This window comes from Epinephelus lanceolatus, chromosome 19 (genome assembly GCF_041903045.1).
Source record: "Epinephelus lanceolatus isolate andai-2023 chromosome 19, ASM4190304v1, whole genome shotgun sequence".
NCBI lineage: Eukaryota > Metazoa > Chordata > Actinopteri > Perciformes > Serranidae > Epinephelus > Epinephelus lanceolatus.
This window is the reverse complement of record NC_135752.1, coordinates 35893527-35902103: the sequence shown is the minus strand read 5'-3', so window position 1 is coordinate 35902103 and position 8577 is coordinate 35893527. Positions and strand designations below refer to the sequence as shown.

Below are 8577 nucleotides of genomic sequence, written 5' to 3'. Positions count from 1 at the left end.
ATCTTGTGTTTAATGAGTAAAACAAGGTTAACTTTTGTTGTTTACCTGCAATTAAATCACTTTCTTTCCCAGAGATAAAGAAAAACAAGATCAGACATCGATATGTGAACATTTGTTATTAAAGAACTGAATATTTAATGGGGTGTCCTAATTTTTTCACATGACTGTGTGTATATATATATATATATATATATATATATATATATATATATATATATATATATATATATATATCCCACTCTGGGGTAGAGGTGAATAAAATAACTGTGTTGTGACCTAAATAACATGCTGTTGCTATCTGCAGAAAGTATTAAAGCATGAAATCCCGCATTTTTAATGTACTAAAGCATCCTGTATCATAACTACATGTGTGCCGTTTGTAACAAACCAAACCGCGTGAAAATCAGTTGAAAATCCAGTGAGTTATTCTATTTTACTTGTGCATACAGCTCCTTCCTCAATAGAAGTGAATGCACTGTGGAGGCGAAGCGAGACCCATCCAAGATGGCGGCCGGCGAGGACGTCAGCTCTGATAGGCAGCAGCAGTCAATGCGGCATCTATGTATATATGTCTATGGGTGTCCCACTTGAGAACATTGTGGGGTTTGGGTCGGATGGCTGTAACACCATGATGGGACGACACAATTCTGTCTCCAGTCGTCTCAGAAACGATTTGCCAGGGATCACCGTGCAGCGCTGCATCTGTCACTCCTTACACCTGTGTACCAGTGAGGCGTGCAAGCAGCTTCCTCGTCAGTGCGAGGATTTAGCCAGAGACATTTATGGATATTTTAAAAACAGTGCTAAACGTGTGGCGGAGCTCCGTGAATTTCAAGATCATGTTGAACCCCACAAAATACTGAAGCCCTCCCAGACACGATGGCTGTCGCTGAATGAAGTTGTTAAAAGCGTGTCCGCCCAGTGGGAAGCCCCTCGGCTTTTTTTCACTGACCAGTGGCTTGATGCCAGATTGAATGCTGCAGAGAATATTTATCATGCACTCAACAATGAGTCGCTCCGGCTGTATTACCACTTTCTGGAGTGGGCTCTGCCAAAGTTCACAGACCTTAATCAATATTTCCAGAGTGAAAACGTGGTCATTACATCACTGAGGAGCAGGATGTGCGAGACCTTTAAAGATCTCCTACTGACCTTCATGCAAAGGGACTACGGTCTACACACAGCCCTGAGTCAGATCAATGTCCATGATGACTCAAAGCTTTTACCATTCAACACTATGTACCTGGGTGTAAAAGTTATGCAGCAGGTCCAGCAGTCAAAGTTCACACCAGCTACCCTGACAGATTTCTACATGTGCTGTCAAATTTCCTCCAGGTTGCCTGCGGAGAAATGAAGAAACGCTCTGACTTTGATGATGTCCTCTTGACCCACATTGCATGCCTGTCTCCTGCCGCTGCGACTGATGCCAGAGCTCAAGCAGAGTATCCCTCTCTGCTTCCACTCATGAGAGTATTGCCACGTCTGATTGACTTGACAGATGCTGACCGTCTCCAAGCCATCGATGACCAGTGGAGGAGATTGCCTCTTGTGAGCCTTGATGAAGACACTAAGACAATGACTGTGGATGAATTCTGGCACCATCTCTCCACTTTGGAGGACTTTGGTGCAAGAAGGGTGTTCAGGGAACTGGAGTTTTCCCTTGATGCACTTGTGTTTCCTCATTCAAATGCATCTTGTGAGCGTGTGTTTTCCAAAGTGAATCTAATCAAAACAAAACCACGAAACCGACTCATCACAGACACGCTTAACGGGCTCATGCACACATCAGAGTGTGTGAAGATGGCAGGTAGATGTGCCAATTTCAAGACAATAACCACGATGCTGCGCTCCATGACAACATCAAACCTGTACTGTAAAAGGACTGCCCCCGCCCAGCAGGATGCAGCAGACTCAGGCAGTGACGCAGAGCTGGAGCTTGAACTTTAAGCATAATTATTTATTTTTAATCAACCTAGCTGATGGCCTAAACTGTTTCATGCACATTATGAACAGGCTTCTAGTTGTGTCATTTATCATGTAATGTAATATCATTATTAATCTAAACAATAGTCTCCTCTCTGCTCTTTTTCTATTCATTCAGAAAATTGCAAAAGAGAGATATGACGTGACATGACTGACGCAGACCGGACAGCCCATGAAGACCAAGACGATTAGAGCTGCACACCACTATTATAATTTTGTGCAATGTTCAATGCATCCCTAGTTTTTTTGTCACCATTACTCTGGGGAGGTTGGGGATTGGTGAACTGGAAAAACATGTACCCTTATTTTATTTCATTTGTTCATTTATTTTATTATTGATTTGTTATTTTTGACTTTTGCAGAGTTACCTCTTTTATAAAATTGTTACATGCACATCACTGTAAGTTATAACCTGGCAACAGTCAGGCACTCTTTAAGTTTGAATAGCCTATGTGCAGAGAGAGAGAGAGAATGATGTTCTGTTATTACTCATGTGTGAGGACAAATTAATTTTAATGTCTAGCACTGGTGGATAGACTATCCAATTGCAGCAGTGTCCCAGTCAAGATATTTGATTTTGCAAAATAAGTCTTTATTTTCTTGTCAGTTATCATGAATACTGTTCCTCTATGACAAAAAAAGTAAACCTGCTATGTCTATTCCCTAACAGTAGGTGGCCTCCAGGCCTTATGATTTGGCTCATTAGTTCCCACCTGTCATTTGTGTATGGGGGACACCTCAGTGTAACGCAACTGTGAGTTGGGGCTGGCTGGCAGCTGCTGATGTGGTGCCGTGATCTAACTGCGTGTTAGTTCACATCTTCTCCACACCGGCGCACGGACACACGACCGACATTTCATTGTCCAACTTGCTGATTAATCTGTAAGATTAACTTTTTAGGTTAAGTAGTATTCAAAATGGAGAACGTCACCCATCCTGACGCAATTCTGATTGCGGACCTGCGACAGCAACTTGATGCCTCCAGGAGAAACGAGGAAAGTTTAATCAAAGAGAATAAACAGTTTCAGCAACGGGTTTCAGCTGTGGACAAACAACTGTCCACCGAAAAGTCCCTCAGAGAGCAGAAGGAGAACGAACTGAGGTTTGAAAAGACTGAGTCAGTCAACAAGAAACTGACTTCGGAGGTGCAGACGTTGCAGCGCGAGGTAACAGTGTTGACAGGCAAAAACACGTCTACCTTAAAGAGACTGGAGGAGCAGAAACAACTGCTGAAACAAAAGGACGCAGAACATGAGATGGCAGCAGTTAAAAAAACTGAAAACTCAATTCGAGTTTTACACAGAGGAGGCAAAACAACTGAAGAAGATGCCATTAGAGCCCAACAAAAATCAGCAGAACTGAGGAAGGAGATTGAAAACCAAACACAACAAAATAAAATTCAGCACGATGATAACGGTTGCTTGAAAAGGCAAATTAAAAGCCTGCAAAGTGACAAAAATGAGCTGAAATTGTCACAAACAGAAATGAGCAGCCAGGTGGATAGTGGCTAGTTGACTGGTTAGTTGATTCAAAACACATTTATACTTGTGTGGTGGTGTGTCTTTGTAACTCTGCAAAACACTGGTCGGCAGTGGGGTTTTTGTGAAGTGCTGTAAAGGTAAGTTGATTCAAAACACACAAACACACATTAAACATGGCTTCAAAGAGACACATTTCAAACACATTCATCCCACATGCTAATGTTATTAGCACGCACAGATGGCATTTTACATTGTATAAATTAGCTTAGCGGCTAGCTGACATTTCCTCTATTGACCGCCAGGGACAACAGCAACATTTAACAAAGGCAACGTTACATAATTTGGCTCCATTACAACTCACAAGGTTCACTGACAAAACAACTGTCCTATACTAAACACGTTTTCCAAACAAATATAACATGCTAACGTTATTAGCACAAGTCTATGGTATTTTACATTGTATAAATTAGCCTAGCAACTAGTGGAGATTTCCTCTGCTCATATGAAGCCAGGATAAATCACACACAGGACATAAAATGCAATTTTATGGAGGCTTTGCTTTCGTCACAATTTATTGTCTCTTTGTTGTGATGGTCCAAAGGACAGAGGGATGTCATATGCTGTAAAGCCCTGTGAGGCAAATTGTGATTTGTGATATTGGGCTTTATAAATAAAATTGATTGATTGATTGATTGATATGTGAAATTAAAGTTGGGTCATTATATGAAAATGTGCCATTTCCCATTCTTAATGTTTGATTTTCAAAGTACTGTTTTAAAACTATTTATGACCCTTTTTGGATTAAATAGATCCTTACCTATCAGAAATAGGTGCTGTGCCATCTCAGGCTATCTTATTTTTTTCCACATTTAATCAACATGCATATGTGTGTTTTGTCAACCCTGTTACCATAAACCAATTAATGTTTGAAAATGTTTTAAATGCATATTTACAACAAATCTGATATACTTTGAAGGATAAATCTCCCCTTGTTACACTGAGTGTGTTGTACAGTGGGAATATTGAGGTGTTTATGTTTTATCCATGGATGAATATGCACATTTGCAATTGACATTAGTCTCACCACCAGACAATCAGAGATCTCCGCCTTCGCGTCTAAAGACTGACTTGTGAGTCTAATTGACATTGAATCTTGCATCTTTCTTTTTAAGAACAGAATATGGAAACAAAACAATAATACCCACATTTTATTCTGTAGATTACTGGTTTCTTTTACTTAACATATAAAATGAGTTGATTTGACATTTATCTTTTCATTTTTTGAATTATACTAGAAAATTACACAAGTAACAGGTTTGACACCTTAGTAACAGGGTTGACAACAGTTACCATACTGATAGTTTAAGTTGCAGCTTTGGGTCTAATGGAGATAATGGGACATTCATAAACCTTTAATTCAACATGACTAATCAAAGAATATTTATTGAGACACATTTATTGAGAGGTTTAAGCATTTTTCAAAACATGAAGGATACTCAAAGGACAGTCACAATGAATTTGATCCACTGAACATGTTTGGCTTGCTCCGAAAGTTGCATCATTTCCTGGGAGTGAAATCAGCTTCCTTTTGTGAACATGCTGGTGAAAAGACAAGTAAGCGTTCTCTTATTTTCATGATTTTTCAAATATATTTTCATGTACTCACAAAACCATACTTTTGTCAACCCTGTTACCATCAACCCTGTTAAGCTAGAATGGTAACAGGGTTGATGAAAAATGTTCTTGGCAGCTATTACTAGCCATGTGGTGAAGGTCATGAGACCACATGGTGTGCATTCATTAGAGAATTATATCATGTTATTTATGTACATTAAAAATTTGTAAAAAAAAAATATCTTTTTAACGTGTCCTTTTGTGGAAACAGGGCTGACACAATAAGCTTGTTCTTCTCTGTCAAACATTATATAACTCTAAGAAAAATCATGAAAATAAGAGGATACTTAATTGTCTTTTCACCAGCATGTTCACAAAAGGAAGCTGATTTCACTCCAAGGAAATGATGCAACTTTCGGAGCAGGCCATTATCTCAGAAGGGGTGTTTTCATTAAAAGTAACAGGGTTGACGACTACCTGGCGACCCGACTAAATTGATGCTTTTTACAACATTTTACAGATATTAATAATAAAACCCATTCATGAGTAATGAAAAGACGCTTGAGGCTTTATATATAAGTTTATATTTTTATGATAGTTTGACTTTTTTGGGCCTTAATAGCTAGTAAAAGTAGAACAATCATTGTTGAGCGACAGGCCATTTTTACAGCTTTTGAATGATGCTCCATACAAAAAGTTGTTTAAAACAACTTTGAAAACAAAATAAATAAACTTTTACATTGTTTTAATGTTACAAGAGATATCATGGAAAATAAATTATAGTGTATTTATTGTTTATTGACATTTATAGCACAGTTTTGTTCGAGGGACACAAAATGGCAAGTCGTATAATGACCCAGTTACTGTCCTTGAAGAGAGGACGAGTTTGGCAGATTATGGGACCCAACAACAAAACGTGTATGTCTGCAGTCAGCACTTCATTTCAGCTAAGTTTAATGTAATGTTAACCATTTCCAAACAATCGTAGACTATGTCAGGGGTATCAGATTAATTGTTTAAACGCTAGTGAACTTTGTACTACATTTGTAATTTGTGTAGATTTCCTCGCAACACGTACAAAAGTACACATTCATTACCTCAGTAGAAGTACAGATACTTGTGTACAAAAGTCTGGTAAAAGTAGAAGTTCTGATTAAAGTTCTTTACTGAGTACGGTATATATATATATATATATATATATATATATATATATATATATAAAGTGCTGGCTCTGAAATGTACTCCAAGCATAAAATAAAATATAGCTCTCTGAAGGACATTTCTTGCCTGTTTCTGTGCAAAGCTAAAAGAACCTCACGTCATATTGGACCAACAACAATTAGATGATTGATCGATTTATTGCCAACTTTGATGTTTATGTTTAATTTATCATTTTGAGTCATTTTTAAGAAGAAAAAAGTCCAGATTCTCTGATTACAGATCCTCAAATGTGAATATTATTGGGAAGGTGTGCAATGATGCAAAATAAAAATAATCTTTAATTCCCCTCAGAATAGTGGCAAACTAATAGTGGCAGTAGCCTCCAGGTCTCCTCAAGTTTAAATTAACTGCTTTAGCTCTCTTACTTATTCCCATGTTTTTAACTGTTTTCCCTAGGCTTGAAAAATGAAGAAAAGGACCACCGAGATTACATACCCTCGCTTTTCCCTGCCAGAAAGACGCAGTCTGCAGCCGCAAAACTGCAAAGGCTGGAGCGCAGGACACCACCAGACGCCCCAGTACTAGCAACCACAGCACCAGAGGCTCCATGCCTTCCTCAGAGTGTGGAGAATGAGGTTTTCAATTTAAGGAGAGAGAGGGATGAGGCCAGGAAGGAGTGAGATGAAGCTGTGCAACAACTGTGAGAGAAAATTACATCAAATGCAAGCTGATGACTGGGCTGACGTGGACACTGTTTTACACCTTGCACCAGTATCTGGTGCAGTTTGTAAAGCCACAAGAGACATCCAAACATTCGACACAAGATGAGCTCTTCATAACACTGGTGAAACTGCGGTAGAACCCTTCAACGGACTTTATATGTGGAATACTTGACTTGGCACACAACACTTTTCTTGATGTGTTCTCCAGGTGGCTCGATCTGCTGTATGCAAAAATTTCATTTTTGATTGCTTGGCCTGACAGAGAATGCATCAGGAACACAGTACCAGCTGAAGTTCTTTTGCAATACCCCAGATTGACGTCTATCATTGACTGCTTTGAGATCAGAATCCAACATTCAAAGAAGCTGAAAACTAGGTCAGACATTTTTGCTTTTCATCAGATGTCAGAATAACATTACTGACCTAGTTATTTCTTTGTATAGGGTCAAGAATGTAAACTATTCCCATATTAATGTTACAAAAATATTGGTCTTTTCTCACAGAGCAATGACCTACTCTAAGTACAAAAACTGGACCACAGTCAAGTACTTCATTGCATGTCATCCATCTGGTGCCATCACATATGTCTCCAAAGGCTGGGGTGGGAGAGCATCAGATGTTCACATTATGAGGAACTCTGATTTCCTGCCTCAGAGATACCTACACGCTGGAGATCAGGTAAGATTTTAACCATACCTTTTATACTCTTCTTGTTTTGTTTTTCCTAAACAGATTCTTCTCAGCGTGTTTATTGTTTCCCTGTAGTTCCCATGTTAATTTGTCAGTGAAAACACAGTATATTTATGCTGTTCATTTCAGATACTTGCTGACCGAGGCGTCACCTTGAGAGAGGACTTTGCTGTTCTGGGTGTACAACTGATTACGCCATCATTCACGCGGGGAAGAAAACAGCTGTCAGCAGAGGATGTGGCAAATTCTCGTGTGACCTCAAACATTAGAATTCACATAGATAAATATTGTGTCAGCAGTCAGCTCTTCAGTATATGAATGTGTGAGAAATCAGATATATCAGTTGTAATAGTTTTATTTTATGACTGTTCCACCTGTTGATTGTTTTTCCAGAGGTATTTCATTTCTTTTCTTTTTTCAAGTACTCGCAAAACCATACTTTTGTTAACCCTGTTATGTCAACCCTGTTACGCTAGAATGGTAACAGGGTTGACGAAAAATGTTCTTGGCAGCCATTACTAGCCATGTGGTGAAGGTCATGAGACCACATGGTGTGCATTCATTAGAGGCTTATATCATGTTATTTATGTACATTAAAAATTTCTAACAAATATCTTTTTAACGTGTCCTTTTGTGAAAACAGGGCTGACACAATAAGCTCGTCCCCTTCTGTCAAACATTATATAACTATAAGAAAAATCATGAAAAGAAGAGGACACTTACTTGTCTTTTCACCAGCATGTTCACAAAAGGAAGCTGATTTCACTCCCAGGAAATGATGCAACTTTCGGAGCAGGCCAAACATGTTCAATGGATCAAATTCATTGTGACTGTCCTTTTAATATCCTTCATGTTTTGAAAAATGCTAAAACCTCTCAATAAATGTCTCCAAAATATTCTTTGATTAGTCATGTTGAATTAAAGGT

General features: G+C 38.7%; 1 long non-coding RNA gene across 2 annotated transcripts; it reads left to right on the top strand.

The window, feature by feature from the left end:
• Positions 1-2708: 2708 nt before the first annotated feature.
• Positions 2709-8262, top strand: LOC117269498 (uncharacterized). 2 transcript variants are annotated; one of them, XR_004502735.2, is made up of 4 exons: positions 2709-3601; positions 6696-7337; positions 7465-7639; positions 7781-8262. It is a non-coding gene; the product is annotated as an uncharacterized LOC117269498 (long non-coding RNA). The 2 variants fall into 2 exon arrangements; XR_013488140.1 differs by lacking the exon at positions 2709-3601 and adding an exon at positions 5050-5078.
• The last annotated feature ends 315 nt before the right edge of the window (positions 8263-8577 follow it).